General features: G+C 41.3%; 1 protein-coding gene across 3 annotated transcripts in view; it reads right to left on the reverse strand.

The window, feature by feature from the left end:
* plcb4b (phospholipase C, beta 4b) overlaps positions 1-24,868 on the reverse strand; it is a 114,935-nt gene that overhangs the window by 77,534 nt on the left and 12,533 nt on the right. For all 3 annotated transcript variants that reach the window (XM_084081851.1, XM_084081848.1, XM_084081849.1), the window contains one exon: positions 7,206-7,279. The gene's annotated coding sequence lies outside the window, so the exon portion shown is untranslated. The remainder of the gene's footprint in view (positions 1-7,205; positions 7,280-24,868) is intronic.

A 24,868-nucleotide genomic window follows, 5' to 3' on the forward strand; every position in this document is an offset into this window, starting at 1 on the left:
CTTGCACACAAGCACACGACACAAGATGGTTAGTAAAAGTACTAAAATGTTTGAAAATAGCAGATCTACAAGCTCACAACGCGTTGCGATGCGACGCGTTGTGAGCTTGTAGATCGGCTATTTTCAAATAGCCTAGGTATAAAATGGGGCTGAAGTGGTTAATGTATGTTTCATAATATCATACCTTATATCTGAAAAGTAACTAAAGTTTTCAAATAATTGTAGTGGAGTAAAAGTACGATATTTGCCTCTGAGATGTAGTGGAGTAGAAGTAAAAGTATTGGAAATACTCAAGTAAAGTACAATTACCTCAAAATTGTACTTAAGTAAATGTACTTAAGTTAATGTTACTTTCCACCACTGGTTGGAGGTGACAGTAGACAGGTGAAGGTGTACAGCACTGTATAGGTGGAGGTAACAGAGTTCCTGATTCAGGAGTGACATCTGCATTGTGATCGTTACCGAACAGCTGAGTAAGTACATCAGTGGGTCTGTGCTGTGTTTGAGAATTAATTAGAGCAGATTAGCAGCCAGGTTGTGGATTTTGTTCGCCCCACTAGACACAGACTTACTGAGGGTTCTGTTTTGGGACAGGCTTGCCCAAACATGGAGCAAAGAGATCAAACACACACACGTGCACTCAAGCACGCATGCACACGTGCACACAAACACAAATTCTGTAAAAGTTATTCAAACGTGTTTGCGTGCGTGCATGTGCGTGCGCCTGTGCGTGTGAGCAGCCCATTGGGTTCTGAATTCCAGCTGAGAGGGATTTGGTTCATTCTCCTCAGATTCGCTGTGTTTCCCTGCTGTGGTGCTACAGACTTCTCAGGACAGTTGTTGCTCATTGAGCACTGCTCATTAGAAGACCGACATCAGTTATGGTATGGTAAACATTCCAAAAATAACCATGTTTAAAATAGAACCCTGCATTTTCAATTCTACACCATATTCTACATGGAAGCTTGATTAGCAGAAAAATAGCCAGCACGTCCTTTTATGCAAATAAACAGACGATGTGACAGTGATGTGACAATAAAGTTGAGTTGAGTTGAGTGGACTTGAGTTGTTGCAAGAGTTACACAACCAATCCATCTTAGAGCACAGAAACAGAACAGATATTACAATAGAGCAATTAATTACTTAATCCTAAACTGTAATTTGACGTACAACAGTGTCGTGTGGCGAAAATAGCGAGCCACAAAGTTTACATGCGCCATACAATGGAGTTAGAAATGTGACGCATATGGGCCTAGGCTACACTTTTTGAGAATTTCCACAGGAGACATTTAACACTTGCTCAGTATACTGAGGAGGGTGTCACTGTCAGGGCGGGGAAGAGTGAGGGATAGAGCCAGAGATAAAAAAAAAAAAGAGCGAGAGTGTGAGAGAGAAAACAAGGGAAAAAGAGAGAGAAAGATGGAGAGAGTTGTGACAGAAAGGAAGAAAGGAGATAGGAAGGGGAGAGTGCATGGAGTGGGGGCGGGCTCCAAAAATATGATATTTCTCTCGTTGACCAAATAAGTACCTATTAAAAGAGAGGCCGTAGGCCGGCTGAACTCCGCGATAAGGAGAGGAGAACGCCAGGAGAAAGGAGCAGAGCCGTGGAACATGGCCATATAGAGAGACAGAGAGACGGGGGGGGTTGGTGGGAGGTTAGAGGGCCAGGGGTTAAACACTTTCCCCGAGAATGTGAGCCGTCTCGCTGGGGTAAAACCCCGGGGCTCAGGGCCCCTGCCGGCTGAACACGAGCCGGGCCCCCACTGTTGAGGATTGTTGAATGGAGAGAAGGCCACCGGAGGAATCATGACGTTATGAATTATAGGCTGTGAACAGCTGCTGAGGAGTTTGTTTAACCTGGCGTACCTATTTTTGGGCATGTTATACCAAAGAAAATGATGATAATTATATATTAAAAACAAATAGTAGATCTATGAGCTCACAAGTTGCCAGTGCGACCAGACCAGACCCTTACAGGTCTGTAACTAGAGTGTGCAAATGGAACCAAATGAACCCGCAAGGTTCCATTTGGTTCCATTTGTACACTCTCTGAGTTATGAGGGGGTCCTTGAAATTAAAAAGTTTGAGAACCACTGATCTATGATAACTAGAGAGAGAGGGAGAGAAAGAGAATATAGGATGTAACCTGTCTTGACAAACAAACACATGTTGCTGTTCACTGACACTGGTCGCCATGGTAACCCAGCCAGTCTTGGTGGCCTGGCCGCAGCCATGTCCCCCCCCCCCCCCCCAACATGCACTCAAACAAACATGGCTCCCAGAATGGGATCCATGCGTCTCACCAGCCCACCCACAATGCAATGCCCCTCTGCTCCAAGCCGCGCCAGCAAACAACAGCTCTGTGCACAACACATCTATTGACATCATCAGCCCCAGGCACACACGTGCACGCACATGCACACTCACTCACTCACTCACTCACTCACTCACTCACTCACACTTTTGTACTTTTACTCATATATCATGTACATAATGCTGGGTATTGCTACTTTCAATCTGAGTACTTCTTCCACCACTGGTGAGATCTGGCTTTGTGTATGAGACAAGATCATGGCTCTCAGGCTGCTATCCAGCAGTCTTTCTATCCAGTAGTCTTTCTATGCTGTAGTCTTCCCACGTAGCTGTACATCAGCTCAGATGAGAGCACCGAGGCTGAATGGTGTAATTACACCTGAGAGAAAAATGGACTGTTTGTACACTGACTCTCAAGGTTAAATCAACACAAAGGGTTTAACGATGTAGCTAACACCCATGCCCCCTCCACCATTTTTATTCATGAAATATTGACATGGTTGGACTGTAGCAGAGGACTGTGATGGAGAAGTTATCTTTATTTTTCTTCACTTTCTTCTTGTTGATGGATCACTTTTTAAAGGGAGGGAACCGTGGGCGTGGGGATGCTATTAGGTCTATCTATATGTTTATTTCCATCAAGGACCACTTTGCAAATGAGTCTTTTTTTCAGCAATGCTTTTAAGTGCCATCCTCTGGGATTTGGTGTCATGACACTACTTTGAGAGTTGTTGTGCTTTTAAATTTCTAATAAAAATCTAATCAAATCAGTCTTCAGCAGCCAATAAATCTTTTTCCGTCGTTTAAAAAAATATATATATATTATTTCTTGACTATCCAAACAAAGATGTGTTTTATATTAGCTGTCCTCCGCTCGCACATGGCGTCTGAAAGACGTCTACTTCAGTGGTTTTCAACCAGTGGTCCGGGGACCACCAGTGGTCCTTGGGGGAGTACTAGGGGGTCCCCAGCGAAATTAGTTAAAATAGCGCCACAATTGTCCGCTCGCACATGGCGTCTGAAAGACGTCTACTTCAGTGGTTTTCAACCAGTGGTCCGGGGACCACCAGTGGTCCTTGGGGGAGTACCAGGGGGTCCCCAGCGAAATTAGTTAACATAGCGCCACAATTGTTTTAACCACTTAGCTTTGGCTATTCAAAAATAGCAGATATACAAGCTCATAGCGCGGCACCGAGTGCCGCGCTATGAGCTTGTAGATCTGCTATTTTTGAAAAATCTTGAAAACGTGTGCATATCTTTGAATATATATATATTTTAAAGCAAACATTTTAACTCAAATCTTTGCTTCTGGGGGTCCCTGGCACAAAACATTTTCAGATGGGGGTCCACGGCCAAATGTATATCAATTTAGGGGTCCTTGGCATGAAAAAGGTTGAAAACCACTGGTCTACTTGGTACGTTCTCTTTGGTGAGGGCGCACATGTGTGTCTTCTCTCTCAGCAGGTTTTCCTTGCATTCAGACCTGGTCTATGTGCAACACTTTTTGCTGTATTCCGTTCTGTATTCAATCAAGTCTGGATTGAATCCTGCATTCTATCATACATGAAGTCAATACTATTATTTTAGCAACACTGACATCACACCCTAGTAAGTGCGAATAGGGGAAGGGAATTGACATCACGTGAGTGTGTAGGAGAGGTCTAAACGAAAGGTACTTCTTGTGTATAGATTTGGCTCCTTTTTGTGTAAAAAAAAATGAATATGTGGTCTTAATTTTCCATGCTGCAGATCCCTGCACTACGATACTTAACCATAGTTTTGCGATAGGACAGAAATACCATATATCACAGTACAATCCGTCACACAAAGTCCCTGTTTAACTAAGCGCTGTTTACAAACTGCTGCTACAGGAGAAGGGAATGTCGCGGAATGAATATTTGTTCTCTGGGCCACTCACACACCTACCCTGTGTGTCTACAAACAGTTGGACACGCGATCATAAGGGATGTACATTTTCTGCGGCGAGCTGAAAAAGTAAGTGAACCATGCAATTTTGATGAGAAATGGCGTGTTTACACGGGGCTTGCGATCATAACAAATATATATTTTTTGTGACCTGTTGAAAGTTTAAAAAAATACGAAAATTGCTGGCAGTGGACAAACACAGCCAGAAATAAATCTGGCAGTGAATGAGTTAAGGTGTGAGAGAGTACGACCCAAATGCAGATGAGGCAGAGCAGTTCAAAGTCAAAGGGTTTATTTTACAACATAAAAGTCCATGGGAGCAGACAAACGACAACCTAGAAACTAGAAAGGAAGCCAAAGCAGGACACATGCAACATACTTGAAGCGGTAACGAGCGAGTGGAATGGACAATGGGTCCAGATTTATAGGCACTGTTAGGCAGCAAGCTGATTGTTGAAGTGGCCACAGGTGAGTAATGGACAGGGAACTCTACGGCTGAGGGTGTAGAGACAGGTTTGTAATGCCTAGTTAAGGGCATGGTCAGACATACGCTTCAAAGAAGCGCCAGCGACCCATTCACTTCCAAATAATGGGAGCAATCGGGCGAAGTGGACAGTAGCGAACTTTGATCCGGGCGTCAACCAATATGAAAGAAGCGCAGTGGTTTACCCCACGTGGCAGTATTTCGTTTGTGGTTTTCTTTCAGGGAGCAGACACATAATCGCCGGCCTCTTCCAAGTGGAGCCAGAGACGAGGGCATGGCTGCACCACACCGAGTTGGACATTTGAGGATGATACATGACAGAAGAAGTCCATCCTCATCATCTCTTCTTCTCGCCACCTTAATTGTGGGGGTTCACGTCCCACCAGTGCATGTAATTAACATTGTATGGATTCGTGTTCCAGAAAGGCCTGTCATCCGGGGACATTATGCCGTCATAATTCAACCAGAAACACTCACGTCAAAGTAGATTTTAACCATTTATTGCCACAAATGGAATACAGTTAAGTTTGGCGTTAAAGCTCCGCTCTTGGGAGAATATTCACTGAATTTTGTTGAAGCAGCCTGCTAAGCATATATTCAGGGAATGCTTAAGCAAATCCCCCATAGGGATACAATGTGAACAATAAGCAGTACATTGACATATTAGTTTGAATTAGCAGATATACATGATAATCACAAGTATTGGAGCCTATGCCAGACTCTAATCAAAAGGTGGAGGCTGGGGTGGAGGAGGAGCTAGCACAATGCAATTGGTTCAGCAACCAAGAAAGACCTAGAGAATTCGAACCGTAGTTAAAAGGAACCTCTTTGCTAATGCGTGAGCTGTGATTGGAGTATGAGTGTGTGACGTAATGACCAGCAGTGCTGTGAATGGGGAATAGAAAGCTGATGTTCACATCAGCTGACTGACAGCTAGTTACAGCTTTGGCGTGCAAGACTTCCGTGTCCTGCATGAACTAACGCTATGCTTCATTTCTTACTACTGCCATTGCTACTACTTGTAATATTGTTATTGCTGAGATAGTTTGTACAGTTTTTACTGCTATATTATGCTTTTGCTTGTACAGTATCTCTCTCCCTCTCTGTCACTTCCTCTGCCTCTCTCTCTCTTAGCCCCCTGACACGGTCGAGGCAGATGGCCGCCTACTACCCTAGAGCCTGGGTCTGCCTGACGTTTCTTTCACTTTAAAGGGAGTTTTTCATTGTCACTGTCGCAAAAATTGCTTGCTCAGGGTGGGACAATGTCGGGTCTCTACTCTATATGTAAGGTGTCTTAAAACAACTTGTGATTTGGCACTATAATGAAATAAAATTGAAATGAAAGAACCACTATGACATAGGTCAAAGAACTGCACTGGGTTCTATTCTCTCTCCGATCCTCGATTCCATTCTGTATTTAATCCTGTATTCACTCTTGTATTCAATTCTGCATTCAATCCTGTGTTCTGTATTCTATCCAGTGTTCTACGATTGCTCTACCGTGTTTGCAGATCAATAGAAATAAGAGGAAAAATCCATCCCAAGAGGCCAAGATCATAGTATTTATCAAATAAGAGCTGAACATGCAGCTGCTACGTGCTTTGCAGAAGCAGACTGACATTGAGGTTTTTAGTTTTTTCCCTCCGTTCCCCATCTGCCAAAGATGGGGAAAACATTACATCCATTAGTCACCTAATTACATTGAGCAGAGCCATCAATCTATCTGTCATGAATTGTTTACATTGGTGACTTCCTGTATAAATACACTTAATTGCTGGCAACCGCGCCTGTCTATCGGCGCAATTAGACAGGTCCTTACAGAGAGAATGTGCATGCATACTACAAAGTAACTAACTCTCTCCAAGGGACACGCGGCTGATTTATTTGGTTGCGAGAAAATAGCCGATCTACAAGCTCACAGACCCGTTGTGAGCTTGTAGATCTGCAGATCTACTTACAGGGTGTGCGACACTGGCGCGCAACTAAGGCATTACATGCATGTGTGTGTGGACCAGTGGTGGAAAAAGTACTCAAATGTTTTACTTAAGTAAAAGTATCAATGCTGCAAAGTAGAAAAGTCCGGAATTCAAAATGTACTTAAAGTACCAAAAGTAAAAGTACTCATTATGCAGAATGTCCCATTTCAAGTTTTCAAAAGTATAAAAATCTTGGCCGAAATGTATACAGGGCTGAAGTGGGTAAATGTATGTTTTGTGATAATAATCAAAATCTACAAAGTAACTAGTATCTAAAGTTTTCAAATGAATGTAGCGGAGTAAAAGTACAATATTTGGATCCAAAACGTAGCGGAGTAGAAGTAAAAGTATTGGAAATTGGAAATACTCAAGTACAGTAGAAATACCTCAAAATTGTACTTAAGTAAATGTACCAGTTACTTTACACCACTGAGTAAGACAGTAGACAGACTGAGTCATATTCTTTCCTATGTGAAAGCGATGACAAAAGCATGGCAGGCACTTACCAGGTCACACACAAGAGGGGCTGTACGACCAGGGGAGGGGGGAGGGGCACACTGGGAGACAGCGATGGACCACTCTGGAGAAAAGGAAAGAGAGAGAGAGAGAGGAGAGGGGTAAGTATAATTTGCTTCCATTCAATGTGCAGGCGATATCTTTTTTTTCTCAGATTTGTCTGAAATAACACGTCATTATTAGGCCTTCTGGGAAAAACGCACGTAGGTGCACGCGCAAGCACACACACACACACACACACACGCACACGCACACACACACACGCACGTGGTTTGTTCCAGATTCGAATCATTCTGTACCTGCAGCTCTAACTAACCTAACAGGAACGAGAGAGAGAGCTCTCCACTAAGAGCTTCCTGTCCAGCATTGTCAACCATGTTCAACCATTGTATTATGTTTTATTCATTATTGACAATAAAAGAGCAGAAATTGTACACACGTACTGAAAGAAGATAACCTGATGAAGGTCCTTTTTTTTATTGCAAATGATGAGGACAGTTTCTTCTATGCGGGAATAGTTTCTTCTATTTTAAATATTGACGGCAATTCTATCAAAGTTCACAAGCTTAAAAAAACAACACAACTGTTCAGGCTTAAAGGGATATTTCAGTTTCAAACATGTTTGGGTCATTTTAACGTCTACTTAGGCTTTTGTGTGCACCCCAGACAGTCTTTTTTTTCCTTCTTTTTGAGTTTTTAGGTATTTGATGTTCATTTTATCAGACACGCCACCTTCCTATACAAACCTATTGTAAATGGTAAATTCAAAAACACCATTTCAACCACGTTAGATTCATTGCAAACACACATCCTTGGTTCTGGTGACTGTTATTGTCCTTATAATGCGTGGAACGGGCCGTGTTTTTTCAATTACTTTTTTCATTTATTTGATTTTATGGTTTAATTTCACATTTTCAAAACAAATCATATTAAATTATTATTACATTAAAATGTCATTATAACTGTCAATACCCACATTTCCCCCCCACCGTCCATCCTAGTGAACAGATTAAGTATGGAAAAATTGAAGAATGGCTTCCTCACTCCCGGTACATGCCACTGGTCAGTGGACAATGCCCATGTGCAAGCCCAGATCGTTGGTCAAATGGAGACAAACGGATGAGGACGGACTGACAGAGTTTTGTATTTAATAGTGGGATAGGATAGTAGGACAATCTTAAATGGATGATTTCATCTATGTTTACATCAAGGCTTTACTTTATTGATACAAACAGTTCTCTGCAGTCGGTCTGCATCAAAGCGGACATGTTTTTAAAGGTGATTCTATACACCGGGGACCAGAAAAAGGAGAGAGGAGAGTGATGAGTGACAAGAGGTCAAAGGCCACTCTGCCTGACCCTACTAAATGGCCAATAGGAAATCCCCAAAGAGGGACTAATTACCTACTAAATGAAGACCATTAACCTCATCCACCTTCTCTCAACTCAGCACAACTCATTCATTCCCTTCAGGCTGACGGCAAGCGGAATGAATCATCATAGAAGTCAGAACAACCAACGTTGTAAAATGGATTCACTGTGAGTTCAGCGACTACCAACCCACGCAGCAATGCCTCCTGTTCCTCTCTCCCACAACACAAACTGGACTGACGCACGCAGTGGGTATACCTACTGCACAGTCAGAACAATGGGCTTTACTTTCAACCTGGTCATGTCATTATAGCTGAAAATGCTCGTATTAATTGCTGCCTAATGGATGGGCAGGCGGAACAGCCGGCCGGTCGGCCGGCGGACAAAATGCACTGATGTAAGACACAAACAGACACCATTGCAGTGTTGATTTCGCCGACTAAAACTATGACGAAAAATGTTCGTCGACTACCTTTTTTCACTGATGAAAACTAAATACAAACTAAATAAAAACTAAGCTATGATGACTAAAACTACGACTAAATATATTGACAATTTCGTCAACAAATGAAAACTAGACTAAAATGTTAGTGAGGGACGAGTGGAGAAGAGATCCAGTAGAACTAAAAGACAAGTCATTTTATGTTTGGTTGCGCTCGGGTGTTTGCGCTATGAAAATAGCAGATCTACAAGCTCGTAGATCGGCTATTTTCAGCATGCAACCAAGTGTAAAATCAGTCACTACGAGGCCATCAAGGCACCGCCAAAATACATTTTAGTCGACTAAATCAACTGTAGATTTAGTCGACTATCATTTTATTTAGTCAACTAAAACTAGACTAATCTCTCAAGAACAGATTCTGCTCTGCGTTTGAATCTGTCGGGGGGGTTCGTCATAACGTGTACGCACTGACCTACAGTACAAGTGGGCGTGCCTTCAGATCAGGAAGCAGGCCGCGCTTTACCCAATCAAGTGTAGTGGGCGGGATTTACTGTCTCTGCTCTGCTTCCCACTAAAAACAAAACCGAAACTCATTTAACAATAGCGTCCTTGGAGCAGACAACCACGGAAAGATTCACATTTTAACTTGCTCTTTCATCATAGAAACAAGTGGGCTTATAACCAAAACGATCCATGTTGTCTGGGAGAAGTGGTGTTAGTGTTCCGTGTAGAAATATTGTTAGTGGGAATGAAAACATAGTCGCACCACCGGAACTGAAAGGCTGAAGGCAGACCAAAACCCCGGTTTCCTTGCGCACGAGTGCTACGGCAACCTCCTCCCAGAGCCAAGTGAGATGAAAAACAGCAGAGGGCACTGTTGTTCCTTTTCATTTGGCGATGGGTTCCCAGATTGAAACTAGACTAACAGTAAAACATTTCCTGAAGATGACTAAAATATGACTAAAACTAAATGGAATTTGATTCAAAAGACTATGACTAAAACTGAATCCAAATTTGCTGTCAAAATCAACACTACACCATTGCCTATTGTAACAACGCAGGTTTGGACATGTAACGGGGCCCCATAACATGATTAGTAGTAAGAAATACAAATCTACAAGGACGACCTTGGCATACGACAAAGTATAAAATAGGGCTTAAGGGGTTAAATGAATGGTGGTTTAAATGCTGCTCACATGCTGAATTATTAATGAGAATGTTCCCTGATTGCACCGCTGGCATCTCAAACAAAGGAAAATGGAGCCGTGCTTTTGTCGAGAATCTCAGCTTTTGCTGAGAATCTCTTTTTTTAATAATATTTCTTTGTTACAGAAAAGGTTTGGGATACAGCATCAAAATAGAAGGACAACTATATTATATAAAGACAGATATATTTCTGAGAATTACGAATTGTCAGCTGTCTAAACAGCAGAACAGCAGATTGAGATTATACAGAACAGATATCAGACTGGCTACAGTGTGTGTGTGAGTGCGCCACACACACACACACACACACACACACACACACACACACACACACACACACACACACACACACACACACACACACACACACACACACAGTATAAATATGTTGTTTAAATTTGCCAGAAATGAGATAACATCAAAAGAATGGTGGCCAAAATGTAATACAGTATATATTTGTGAAAATGTTTTTCTATTGTCGAAAATACACTAGAGAGAGAGAATATGTGTTAATCTGCCAAACCACCCAAACGTTATTAATGAAACAGATGGTGGGAAGTCTGGGAACAAAAAACAAAAAAACCCAAAACAACCAACAGTAGAATGGACAGTTCCATTTCACCACTCAGCCAATCATCGACAGAGGTGTGTTGATGTAATGCCTGATTTCTACTTGCACCCTAAAATAGCTGATCTGAGCTTGTAGATCGTCTCTCTTATGTGCGGGACACCGGTAGCTTTAACAGCTGTGTTTTACATGTTTCTATTTTTTTATTTATTTTTTTATCGTGAAATAGAAACAACGTGTGACTCCCTCCCTACAGGACGTGCCCGGTCAAGGAGGCAGTGTTGGCATCGATGTTGGCATCATTGTCAAGAGCATGAACCATGTATGTAAATGGTCAGATATCAACCCATGCCAAATTCAGCCTGCCTCCTGCCTCTCATGCATGGCTTAGAATTAATTTTCCTGCACTTCTCGGCAACCTGGCTCATTGTTCTCCACCTCTTCCTCTCTCTACTATCCTCTTCTGCTCCTCTCTTCACCACTCGTCTGCTTTTTTTCCCGTACTCTCCTGCCCTCCTCTCTTGTCCTTTCTCCTCTCCTCTCCTCTCCTCTCTGCTGTTCCACATGTCAAGTGGCCTCGCTGGCTGAGAGCTATTCACAAGCCTCTCCAGCCCAGAGAAAGAAGAGGATGACACAGCCTTGCCGCTCTGGACCAAAAAAGGGTATTCCAGTCATATATGGGACAATATTTATGTTGGGCTGAACAATTTTGGTGGTGGGAATATGGCACAGGGCCATAGTGGAAAATTATGGGGGAGAAAGAAAGTTTTGGAGGTATACTATATAGAGAGAGGGATTGACATTGGGAGAGTGACAAATAGACAGGGAGATAAGAAAAGGGTCATGGGAAGTCTCCTGGCAGCAGAGAGGTGATTCCATGTGATTTACACTGCCTGTCTTTTCTCTGTGATGCATTACAACTGACCCCGGGCCGGTACAGTAGGTGAGGAACGTGGTGCAGGACAACGTGTGCTGGAATCGACATGGGGGACACTGGAGATTATCTAGAATAGCTGCGAAAGTATCGTTGGATAACCACTTAAGCCCTATATACTTCATCGTATCACCAATAGCGAAAATAGTCTGCAAGCTCACAACACCTTCCGAGTTCTGACATATCTACTATTGTTGCTATTTTTGTTTTTGCAAATGTTTTGCCTATCAAGACATGCCCATAATAGGGACACCAGGTTGAAAGTGGTTAAAGTAACAGTTCTAACATTCTCATACGTACTCATACGCGATTTTATAGGGGGGCCAGAGGGCCAATCCCCCGCCGCCTCCCTGCCCCCCCCCGGGAGCCGGCAGATTTATCATTCTTCATCTTTTTTTTTATTTTTATTATATATATGTTTTGCCAATATATGGCAAGTATATAGACAAGACATCGGATCGGAAAATTATTAATAATTCCCCGATTAAGCTTGTATTTCTTTCTTTATCATCTTTGCTGTATTGCATGTGTGAACCCATAGAACCAGTCAAGCCCAATTCCTTCCATATGCACACTGACCAATCCCTGATCCTCAAATTAGACAGCATGTTATAAAAGGTGACATTCATGTGCAGCTGGAGGCCGTTTAATTAATTGAGTGGGTGATTATGCAAGAGGCTGGAAATGCCCCTGTGTGCTTCCATCGACATTCTGGTGGACATTATTGTGATTGTGACAGCACTGAGTGCTCCAATATATCTGCTTGGGGGACAGATATGGGCTGTTCTTCATGGATATTAGTATCATTACAAATATTTAGTTTCAAAACACGGATGTACAAAGGAGGAAATGTTCTTTCTCTCCGTCTCTCTCTCAATCATCCAAGCCCCCGCCTCTCTCCCTCTTACATTTTTAGACAGTGCTATTTCAGGGAACATCCAGTGGTGCGGAAGTAATTCCCTTGACTAGGGCAACAGGTAAGAGAAGCTCGTAATCTCACCCCTGCCTGCCTGATTGGCTGGCTGGCTGCCTGCCTGCCTGCCTGCCTGATTGGCCAGCTTCCTGCCTGCCTGATTGATTGGCCGGCTGCCTGACCGCCTGCCGTTTACAATTGTTACGTACTGTACTGTATATGAGCATGGCGTAGAGGTTGTGTGGCTGTGTGTGTGTGTGGTATTGTGTGAGGATTCACTTCCAGGTGGTGACCATTTCGTGATTGCTGGCTGCCAATCACCACTGCTTCCAGTGATTGGTTGGAGGAGACTACTTAATGCCTTCAAACACCTGTGGTGTCTAGCAGCATGTGCAGTGAAGCTGTCCACCCACACATGCACTTTGTTTTGTTCTCCGTATTAGTTAGTATGTTTTGAATCTACGTAGTCCCCTTGTAATGTGAAAGCACTGGGCCACGGAAGCCAGACTTTTGTATGAAGTCATGTTTTGTTACATTAAATTAGAGAAGAAGTAGGGTTTAGGTTTTCCCCTAGCTGGGGACGTCACAAAGAAGGATCAAACGTAGTAATGACAGCTCCACGGGGAACACATACAGCGGTGCTCATTGAAAGGATGACACACACACACACACACACACACACACACACACACACACACACACACACACACAGCTGAACAAAAAGGTTGAACTAGGGTTATAAAACATGGCCTTATGTGTACAGTATTACCCTTGATGGCTCAATCTAAAAATAAACATAGGCGCAACATTATCTCAATCAGTCAAATCGATATGTATTATATATCAAAAAGGTAATCGATAGAATAATCTCAAATAATGGAGTGTTGCAACTACGTAGTTTGTGGGGACTCCTCACTGGCAGGTGAACCAGTACAGCAGAGATGACACAGAAATGTGTGGGCAGTTTGGAAATTGCTATAATGACTGAATTGGGGAAATAAATTGGCTATTTGGCTTAAGAAAAAGCTCAGAAATTGGCTTAAGAATATTACCTGAAGTAGCGCCATATAAAGAACACACACACACACACACACACACACACACACACACACACACACACACACACACACACACACACACACACACACACACACACACACACACACACACACACACACACACACACACACAGGAGTGACGGCTGTGAATCGAGTCGGTAGTTTAGCCGTAAAGTCAAAGATAAGATAAGTGAAAGCGTTTATTGATCCCTGGGGGGAAATGTAGGCGTCACAGCAGTAATAGCAGTAAGAGTGAAACACAGGAAGAGGCAAGAGTAAAAGCCTCGAGACGATAAACTACATTAGAATGGACATGAGCTGAGTGGTGGAAAACATACTCAAATGTTTTACTTAAGTAAAAGTATCAATACTGCAATGTAGAAGTACTCTGTTACAAGTAAAAGTCCGGAATTAAAAATGTACTTGAGTAAAAGTACAAAATATTGGTATCAAAATGTACAAAAAGTAAAAATACTAAAATGTTTGAAAATAGCCGATCTACAAGCTCACAGAGCTTGTAGATCGGCTATTTTCAAATAGCCTAGGTATAAAATAGGGCTAAAGTGGTTAATGTATGTTTTATAATATAATAATTTATATCTGCAATGTAACTAGTAACTAAAGTTTTCAAATAATTGTAGTGGAGTAAAAGTACAATATTTGCCTCCGAGATGTAGTGGAGTAGAAGTAAAGGTATAGACAATTGGAAATACTCCAGTAAAGTAAAAGTACATCAAAATTGTACAAAAAAAGTACAGTACTTGAGTAAATGTACTTAGTTACGTTACACCACTGGCTGAGTGAATATGTGATCATCTAAGCAGGGCAACGCCGGCATGTGTGCTCTGCTCTCCATGTGGCCTTTTCCTCTGACAGGAAATGGAGAGGAGTGCCATTCATGCCATCCCAGATCAATTTATAAGAGTAGTAACCTCCACTGACTGGCCGTTAACAGCGGCCATCGGCTGAGATTACTAAATGCACTCATTATTGATGTTTATGAACGAGCCCCAGAAAAAGTAAACATCATCCAATGATCTCTTTTATAAAGTGTAGCACACATAACACCCCAACGTAGGCCAGCGTGGGCCACAGCCCAGTTGGCTGCATGCTTATACTGTTATTTAACCAGCAAGTCGATGTGCTTTTATATGGGATCTTTCAGTCATTTATAAAGGGAGACGAAGAGACTCCCACAAATACTTGTAATACAAATATTAATTTGAAGAAATATATTTTGGTTCTAAAAACATTTTTATTGCACATAACATAGAATATGTTTCATAATTGCAAAAATAAACACTGTGCAGGAGTCTCTCTTTTTACCAGTGTGTTCTGTGGAGCAGTGGTGTAAAGTAACTAAGTACATGTACTCAAGTACTGTACTTAAGTACAATTTTGAGGCATTTCAAATTTTCAGTACTTTTACTTCTACTCCACTACATCTCAGAGGCAAATATTGTACTTTTACTCCACTACAATTATTTGAAAACTTTAGTTGCTTTGCAGACATACATTATTATATTATAAAACATACATTAACCACTTTAGGCCTATTTTATACCTAGGCTATTTGAAAATAGCAGATCTACAAGCTCACAACACGTCGCATCGCGACGTGTTGTGAGCTTGTAGATCTGCTATTTTCAAACATTTTAGTACTTTTACTTTTGGTACTTTACGTATGTTTTCATGCCAATACTTTTGTACTTTTACTCAAGTAACATTTTGAACACAGCTCTTTTACTTGTAACAGAGTATTTTTATATTGTAGTATTGCTACGTTTACTTTCCACCACTGGTGTGCAGTACCTACAGTAGTGGTAGTCATTTAATCCGAGAGCTCCTGCTTGGCAGTCGTTCCTCGAATAATCAATTGATAAAGATCAGCTGTGCCTCGTTGGGTCTTGCCCCCTAAAAGCCAAGCTGCGCTTCAGAGAACCGCCCCGTGGGGATACCGACACGCAACCAGCTGTCCCGTCGGGGTGGTGGTGCTCTGAGAAATCCGTGCAGCTTGCGTCTCATGGGACCACAGAGGTTCTGAGAAGGTCCTAAGCGGGGTCTTCTTCAAATTTAAAAGCGCTCGTCAAAAAAACAGGGCCTTGGCCTGCTGCCAAGGCCCTGAACCCTGGAGACATGGAGGACGGAGGGTTTCCAGTGGCAGACTTTGACATGATCAATACCTTCTACATCTTATGGTTTCTAACTACTTAATTCATATATACATCGTTGAAAAACAAATAGCCGATCTACAAGCACACAAGCAAGCTTGTAGAACGGCTATTTTTGCTATTTATTTTCACGTTTAAGAAGACTTTTGCTTATAATGACATGCCCAAAATAGGGATGCCAGGCTGAAAGTGGTTAACTGTTCTACTAATGAGCAGTGTTGATTTCGTCGACTAAAACTATGACGAAAAAAGTTCGTCAACTACCTTTTTTTCACTGACGAAAACGATTGACAATTTCGACAACAAATAAAAACTAGACTAAAATGTTAGGGAGGGACATTACATTACATTATAGTCATTTAGCAGACGCTTTTATCCAAAGCGACTAAGTGCATTCAACATAGTTAGGGAACGAAACTACTAATCACTAGAAGTATTAAGTGCATTAAGTGGACTGCATTAAGTGGAAATTAAGTGGACTGTGTATTAACACATTGGCTGCCAGAATTATTTATTTATTTTCTACAGTGGACTGCCAGACTTTTTCAATGAAGAAAAAAAAAGTACTCAGGAGCCGAGATACAGAATTTTTAAGTTTTAAGTTAAGAAGGAAGTGGATGGGAGTTTAAATCTTCGAAAAATCATATCTCCTTGGTCTTTGGGTCAAATTAAAAATAAAAATAAAACTTTTTTTGAATTTAAAAAAATATATATAACGGAGATCTGCGTCTTTGGCAGCCTGCGTTCTAAGGACTCAATAGAACGCAGATCTACGTTTTTGGCAGCCAATAGACCAATTAATTGTTTACTAACATTGAGACTGGATGCGCAGGTGATTGTTTCACGCAATCAATTTCCAACCTGTTGTTTCGGGGTGCACTAGTTTCAGCACATCCCAACCCCCTCTTGTGTGTTGGCTAGTGAGGCGCGTCCTAGCGAGACCTGATAGAATGGGTTTCATTTAGCGCATACTGGTTGCACGCATACTGGTTCTTATCAGTGTGACGTCGTCTGTTAAGGGGTCTATGTGTGGGACGAGTGGAGAAGAGATCCAGTAGAAGAACTAAAAGACAAGTCATTTTATGTTTGGTTGTGCTTGGGTGTCGCACTCTGAAAATAGCACAGTTGTGAACTTGTAGATCGGCTATTTTCAGCATGCAACCAAGTTTGAAATCAGCCATTATGACGCCATCAAGGCCCGCCAAAATACATTTTAGTCGACTAAATCAACTTCGACTATAAGCTTATGATATTTAGTTGACTAAAACTAGACAAAAACTAAAACATTTCAGATGACTAAAATATGACTAAAACTAAATGGAATTTTATTCGGAAGACTATGACTAAAACTAAATCCAAATTTGCTGTCAAAATCAACACTGCTAATGAGCTAGCCTTTTACATTAAAGCCTTGGATTTGCATCTTTTGTACCGTCTACACATGGTTTTATACATTCATAATACTAAGGTTTGCATAAGTTTGCGTTCTGCACACTTGCAGAGTGACGGCGTACTGCAAAGCAGCAACCTGTTCCGTCCACATCGTCCGTTATGGATGGATGTCCTCTCCAGCCCCACCCCCATGCAGCCACATCCTCAATTGTCTCTCTGTGTCCGCAGAGCCAGAGATAATCTCATCAGTGAATTTGCATTAGCCTGCTCATATTACAATCACGAGTGTCATTTTCTGTTTCCTTTGTTGGAAGCAGGATGCTCCTGTTTGCACACATTGGGACTGAAGTGTGTGCACACGTACGTTTACCAGTGGTGGAAAAAGTATCAATACTGCATTGGAGAATTACTCTTGTTAGAAGTAGAAGTCCGGTATGCAAAATTTACTTGAGTAAAAGTACAAAACTATCGGTATCAAAATGCACTTAAAGTACCAAAAGTACAAAGTACTCGTTATGCAGAATGTCCCATTTCTCAAGTTTTCAAATGTATAGGCCTAACATGTGTAAAAATCTTTAGAAAATAGCTATTTTCAAATGGCCGAAATGTATATAGGGCTGAAGTGGTTAATGTATGTTTTGTAAAATCTACAAAGTAACTAAAGTTTTCAAATAATTGCTGCGGAGTAAAAGTATAATATTTGTCTCTGAGATGTAGTGGAGTAGAAGTAAACATACAGAAAATTGGAAATACTCCAGTAAAGTAAAAAATACCTCACAATTGTACTTAAGTACAGTGCTTGAGTAAGTGTACTTAGTTACTTTACACCACTGACGTTTACCCCCACATTCTTATTTTCGGGAACACGGTGTAGTGTTTACCTGCTTAGACTAGACTACGAGGTAGCTTGCATGTACCACCGATTTCAATGAAGAAAGCCAGCGAGATATTTGACTGGTTCCTGGTAAACTAACATGTCACTGAACACACACTGAATGCAGATGCGCTTAGATACAGAGCTGTACTCATTGCATCTTCTGTAAAGTAGTGCCTTCAGGGGGAAAAACAAGGGGGACAAAAGCCCCCCCCCCCCAAGCCAGCATTAGCGCTGTAAGCAAATGTCAAATGGCTCATTACCTTCTAATCGGTTCTTCACTGACATGTCACCCTGAATTTGCAAAATTCAAAACCACATTTGCCATCTGAAAACGGGAAAAATATATTCACAAATTATGGAAAGCATTTTCACTTGACTTGACATCATGCTTTTTCTCTTAACCCATTAAAACCTGAAGCTGATTCTACAAAATGTATTCTAAACCCTAACAGTTTTTTGAAAAAACGTATGTTGCTATTTCAGTGGTTCAGTGGGTCAAGGACCCCCAAAATCATATGTATTTGGCCGCGGACCCCCTTTGGCCGCGGACCCCCTATATGTTGTAGAACCCCCAGAAGCAAAGATTTGAGTTACAAATGTTCGCTGTAGAAAATATCTACTACATTCAAAGATTTGCACACATTTTCACGATTAAAAAAAAATAGCAGATCTACAAGCTCATAGCGTGGCACTCTGTGCCGCGCTATGAGCTTGTAGATCTGTTATTTTTGAATAGCCAAAGGAATCTAAAAATGACACACAGTTGCGTTCCCGGTCTTAATGGGTTAACTCCCGAATAACAACATTCAATTCATAATGCATGGACAAACGCTAACCACTTAAAGCACTATATACTTCATTGTACGCCGAATAGCAAAAATAAATGTTCGCCTATAATGAAACGTCCAAAAATAGTGGTTTAAAGCAGAACGCGAGAAGAGAAACAGAGATGACAGTGAGAGACAGGGTGTGAGGAGTAGTGTTGATTTTGACAGCACATTTTTATTTAGTTTTAGTCATAGTCTTTTGAATCAAATTCCATTTAATTTTTTTTTCATATTTTAGTCGTCTGTAATGTTTTAGTTTTAGTCTAGTTTTAGTCCACTAAATATCATAAGATTATGGTCGACTAAATCTACAGTTGATTTAGTCGACTAAAATTTAATTTGGCGGTGCCTTGATGGCGTCATAATGGCTGCTTTTACACTTGGTTGCATGCTGAAAATAGCCGATCGACAAGCTCACAACGCGTCGCGCTGCGACACGTTGTGAGCTTGTAGATCTGCTATTTTCAGAGCGCAACACCCGAGCGCATCCAAACATAAAATCTTGTCTTTTAGTTCTACTGGATCTCTTCTCCACTAGTCCCTCACTAACATTTTAATCCAGTTTTATAGCTCAGTTCTTATTTAGCTTTTATTTGTTGACGAAATTGTCTATATTTAGTCTAGTTCTAGTCATCATAGCTTGGTTTTTATTTAGCTTTTATTTAGTTTTCGTCAGTGAAAAAAGGTAGTCGACAAACATTTTTCGTCATAGATTTGGTCGACAAAATCAACACTGGTGAGGAGTGATACAGAGTGCTTAGGATTGATGGGGACACACACGTACAAGAGGTCAGAAGAGTGAGACAGAGTTTCTTCATTGGAGAGTGAGAGAGAGAGAGAGAAGAGAGAGACCACACACGAGTCATTGTGCCTCAGAGAGAGTATCCAAAGAATGTCCATCACAAGGAGAAATGATATATCGTCTCTGTCGGGTAGAAAGCTCATAGTATGTCCAAAATATCAAAAGTAGCATATCTACAAGCTCAAAACACGTTTCGAGCTTGTAGATCTGCTACTTTTGATGCTTGTGTGTGACGCTGTAGTATGATCAAGTAGGGCATTCATTTACAAAAAAACACAAACAGTACTACCAGTCGATAGTACCCCCCCCCACACACACACACACGCACCCACCCCTAACCTGATGGCTAATTGGTAAATTACATTAGCAGGGCGGGATACGAGCACAACAGTCACAAGGCCTGATGTCTTTTAGCACAAAGAACTACCAAGCTGTTCCAAGTCAGCGAACAGTGGTGAGCCATTCTCTGGCCTGTCAATATGTTGATATGCGTGACAAAGTGACAATGGTGACATGTGGCCTTGCTTGCCACAGAGAGCTGTCCATCCATTCTCTAGCAGCAGGGAATTTGTTACATTTTAACAGGGGGGGATGGCACTAAATGTCTGCAGTGCTGCACCCGGGGGTGGGCTAGGTATATGCATGCTGCTGCAGCAGAAGGATTGACATGCGCATAACAATTTAACCTTTTTGTGCAACAATTACCTATATCTAGGGATTTAAAAGCACAACAACTCAGGGGGGGAGCATGGTCTAAATTCTCTCCCTTAAAAGTGAACACTCAGGGAAATTTTACCACTGTCACTGATAGGCAGGATTGAAACGATACGAATGAATGTTTTACCTAGGTTATTGTTTTTGTTTCAAGCATTGCCAGTAGGGGTACCAATGGGGACATTTAAAAACATAGATAAACTGTTATCAAGATTTATTTGGCAAAACAAAAAGCCTAGGGTAAGACTCAAAACACTTTTGTTGTCCAAAAAAGCTGGAGGCCTGAATTTGCCCAATATTCAGTATTATTATTGGGCAGCACAGCTTAGGACCGTGATAGCCTGGATAACTAATGATATGGAAACAGGCTGGGTGAGCATAGAACAGAATGCTTGTCCCAATATTCCATTGGAGGGGCTGCCATTTGTAAGCCAAGAACAATGGAAGAAAATTAAAATAGATAATGAGTGGATTACATTCACTGTAAAAACATGGTTGTCTATAAAAAAGAAATTACATCTCTTTAATTCCATATCCAGAGTGATGAAGATAGCAGCCATTACAGATTTTGAGCCAAGATCATTAGATATCGGTTTCAGTAGATGGGCAAACAAGGGGCTAATCATTGTAGATCAGCTTTTTTCAGGGGAAACTCTGAAATCATATATGCAGCTTCAGCAAGAATTTGGCTTGTCAGGGATGGACTTCTTTAGATTTCTTCAATTAAGACACTACTTACAAACAAATACAAATTGGGAGCAGATCTGTAAATTGCCTTCAAATCTAGAAAAAATATTTATGTTAACCATGGATGGAGATATAACAAGGAATTTGATATCTCATCTATATAGGTGGCTCCAAGACAATGTTATGGGAAATACTCTAGATATTAAACAGAAGTGGGAACTAGAAATGAACATCTGTATGACTGACAACAATTGGGAAAAATCATGCCTTAATGGTCATAAACTAACAAGCAGTCCTACTTGGAGAGAGTTTGAATGGAAAACAAAAATGCGAGTGTTTAAGACTCCCCAAATGTTAGCGAAATACAGCAACACTTCAGAACTATGTTGGAGAGAATGTGGGAAGATAGGGGATCATACCCACATATTTTGGGATTGTCCAAAAATACTAAAATTTTGGAGGGAAATTCAAGGCGAGATTAAACAAATTATGGAAGTTGACATTCCTTTTGAGCCTGAGTTCTTCATACTTGGTGAGATTCCGGGCGGAATAGTGACCAAGAACCAGACATATCTGCTTGGGGTGTTGCTGTTGATCGCAAAAAAAAGATTACTGTGTCTTGGAGAAATGTGAAGCCACCAACTATCCAGCAATGGAGGGACAGATTAATAAGCATATACATGATGGAAAGCATTACAGCTAGACTACATATGAGGACAGAGTTTTTCAATATCAGATGGACACCGCTAGTGCTGCAGCTGCCCAGACTGATTAAAGATTCTGTCCCCCCTTAATGTCAAATTGACTGGACTTGATAATGTAGACAGATTTGGTGGTCTGTCCTGAAGGCTGTTTATGGACGATTGGTACTGCTGGAAATTGGAATAATGACCTTTGATTGCCTGTGCCTGTGATGTCTCTGTAAATATTTCTTTGAATGTCTGATGTTGAATAAGTGATGCAATTGTTCTTTGTTTTTGTTTTTGTTTGTGTCTGTTTTTATTTTTTTGTATGCCCACAATGTGATTACAGAATGTATGAAAATGTAAATAAAATTGAAGTGCAAAAAAAAAAAAAAGTGAACACTCAGCAGTGCACTCCCCACGAACCCTCCTTAAATGTGCTTTGTTTAGCTTTGATATGCAGGGACAGGTTGGACCATAGGGAGTCCCCAGTATAGGAAAATGGCGCTTCTTGTCATTTTACCTTTAACTCGAGGAACACTGCATGTCTTGTGTTACAGTTATATTTCATCTCGGAGTGGTAGAAATGTGCTATCACACACTTCGTTCAAATATGAAAGAAACTTTACAAGTGCTATAATTGCAAGGTTAGTGATCCATTACTATTTGTTCAATAACATGGGTCTCCTCATCTCTCCAGCTCTCTAGCAAACAGAAAATACATTTTCAGGTCGGGATACCAATGTCATCCAAACAGGAGAGAGATCATACAGTATACAGTATAAACAACTGAAATTGGAAGTGATGTAACAAATAAATGAGCAGACAACATTGGAAGTGGAACACAAGCTGATAATCTATTTGTGTGAGATTCTCTCTCCTGATTGGATGACATTTGTAACCCACTTGAAAATGTATTTTCTGTTTGCCTGACCCCTGTAGTGAACAAACACTATAGATCACTATCAGAATTGAACTTTATAACAACAAAAACTTTGGTTTTAACCATAAAATAGCACTTACAGCTCCTTTAATTTAAGTTAAACTAAGCCAAAAAACGAACAAACCTAACCAGAATCAAAATTAACAGCAAATCAGTAATGAAACACTGGAAAGTTGGCCTGCACGGTACATAATGTTTATTTTTCACAATGATACTAAGAATTGATTTAACGGATCATAAGTTATACTAGTAGGATATGATACGAACCCTAGTAGGCCCTTATCACCTCCTCCTTATCACCACCTTATCACACCATCATGGGTTTGAATACAGCTCGTGACATGTGTCGCGTGTTTCAATTAGCATCATTGTTCCTGATGATTGGCGATTTTGTACCTCTTTTGTCTTCTCTATTGTCTATTGTTTGGCTTCACCCACGACTACACAAACAGGCGTACTCATGTCACACGCTCTGTAACAAAGACAAATATACAAAGACATATACAGTGTATGATATTATTTCCATCTACTGGCTTTGGTAGCAAGTGTGTACAGTGGAATTTTCAGTGTTAATTTACCTCAGAGTATATAGGCTACCAAACGGACATGTATTTGGTTTCATTCAACACTGAGGATTTTACTGTGTATGCAGCCTGGGGGAGGTTATAGAAATTGGTATTGTTTTTGATTGTTTGAGAGAGAGAAAGTCAGAAAAAGTACTTGTCTGTGTGTATGCGACACAGTGAATAGGGCGACAGTGAGGGTGTTTATGTTTTCATGCACCTGTCCATATAGGTGAGTGTGAGCTTTCGCAGTACAAACGCTTTCATTTCCTCCATCTCAAATATACATTTCTGTAATTTAAGGGGAGGGTATTAAAGCAGTACTCCAGTGTTCCAAACATTTGTCAAAATAAGATTTACGACCCTCCCTCCATTTCACGTGCTTGATCATGGCACTTTTCTAAACTTTACATTACTTCTACGGCTTGTTATGATGGCTCCCTAACGGATTTATGTGCCATGTCTGGAGGTTTGTTTAAATGACAAGGCTGAGAAGTGGCTGTTGAAATACGGACCGATAGCCCTTCCCCTGACAAATATCTGGCGCTGGCTGGAACCAACGAGCGATGGTGGGGGAACGGTTTCCCTGACGCGCTGCGTGTTTATACTCAGCCTAGAACTTGTTTGTTTCTCTAAGCCTGTGGACTCAGAGGAATAGATCCATTTTATGAGTTGTAAAGCCTGGAAAAAAAGATAAAGAGATACCACTGTTAAAACCCACTTTGTCTTGTGCCGACGAAAAATTTAAGACACCGTTTGGACGACGAAAAATTTAAGACACCGTTTGGACCTGCAATAAATATTTGCACGCTTTTGTTTTCCGTTCCTGAAGATCTGTATGAGAATGGTTGCTCCCTTGCTATACGGCCATTCACTTTTATGCAATAAAACATAAATAAATACAAATATCTTAGTTAGTGAAGCAAGATAAATGATAAGCTCAGCTGCTCAATGTTACATAATTGTCTGGACTTATCTTGTACAGTAGCAGGTTGATTAAAGATGCTTTTCCAGGCTGCACGCACGCACACGCACACACACACACACACACACACAGCTAAATAAACACACGTTCAACATGTTCTCTCTCTACTGTATCTCTCTCAGCCAGACAAGACAGAGGAGCGCTGTAGAAAAGAGGAAGACACAGCATTCCTGCAGTTTATCGAGTCATCTGATCGGACCAGTGAGTCATGTGTTGGGAGCCGAGTTGAGCCGGAGCTACGCGGTGCGCTCCAGGCTAACTCAAGGCAGCTAGCAAGCACCGTCTAGCCCCTCTGCTCTGCAGAGTTCTCCATTCCTCACACTTCCTCACTGTCTTGTTGTGATGCTGCTGGGCTTCTGGAAGCCAAATAAGGGCCATGCTAGAGACTATAAATCTGCACAGCCTTGAATGCAGCAGATAAAGTTGTCACGCTCAAGGCTATGGGTGACACAACCGGTGGTTCTCTTTGTCATCGGGGACAGGTACTATGGATTTCCAATTTTCAACAACACAAGGGC

Source organism: Gymnoscopelus microlampas, assembly GCF_963454915.1.
Source record: "Gymnoscopelus microlampas genome assembly, chromosome: 16".
In the NCBI taxonomy this organism is placed as follows: domain Eukaryota; kingdom Metazoa; phylum Chordata; class Actinopteri; order Myctophiformes; family Myctophidae; genus Gymnoscopelus; species Gymnoscopelus microlampas.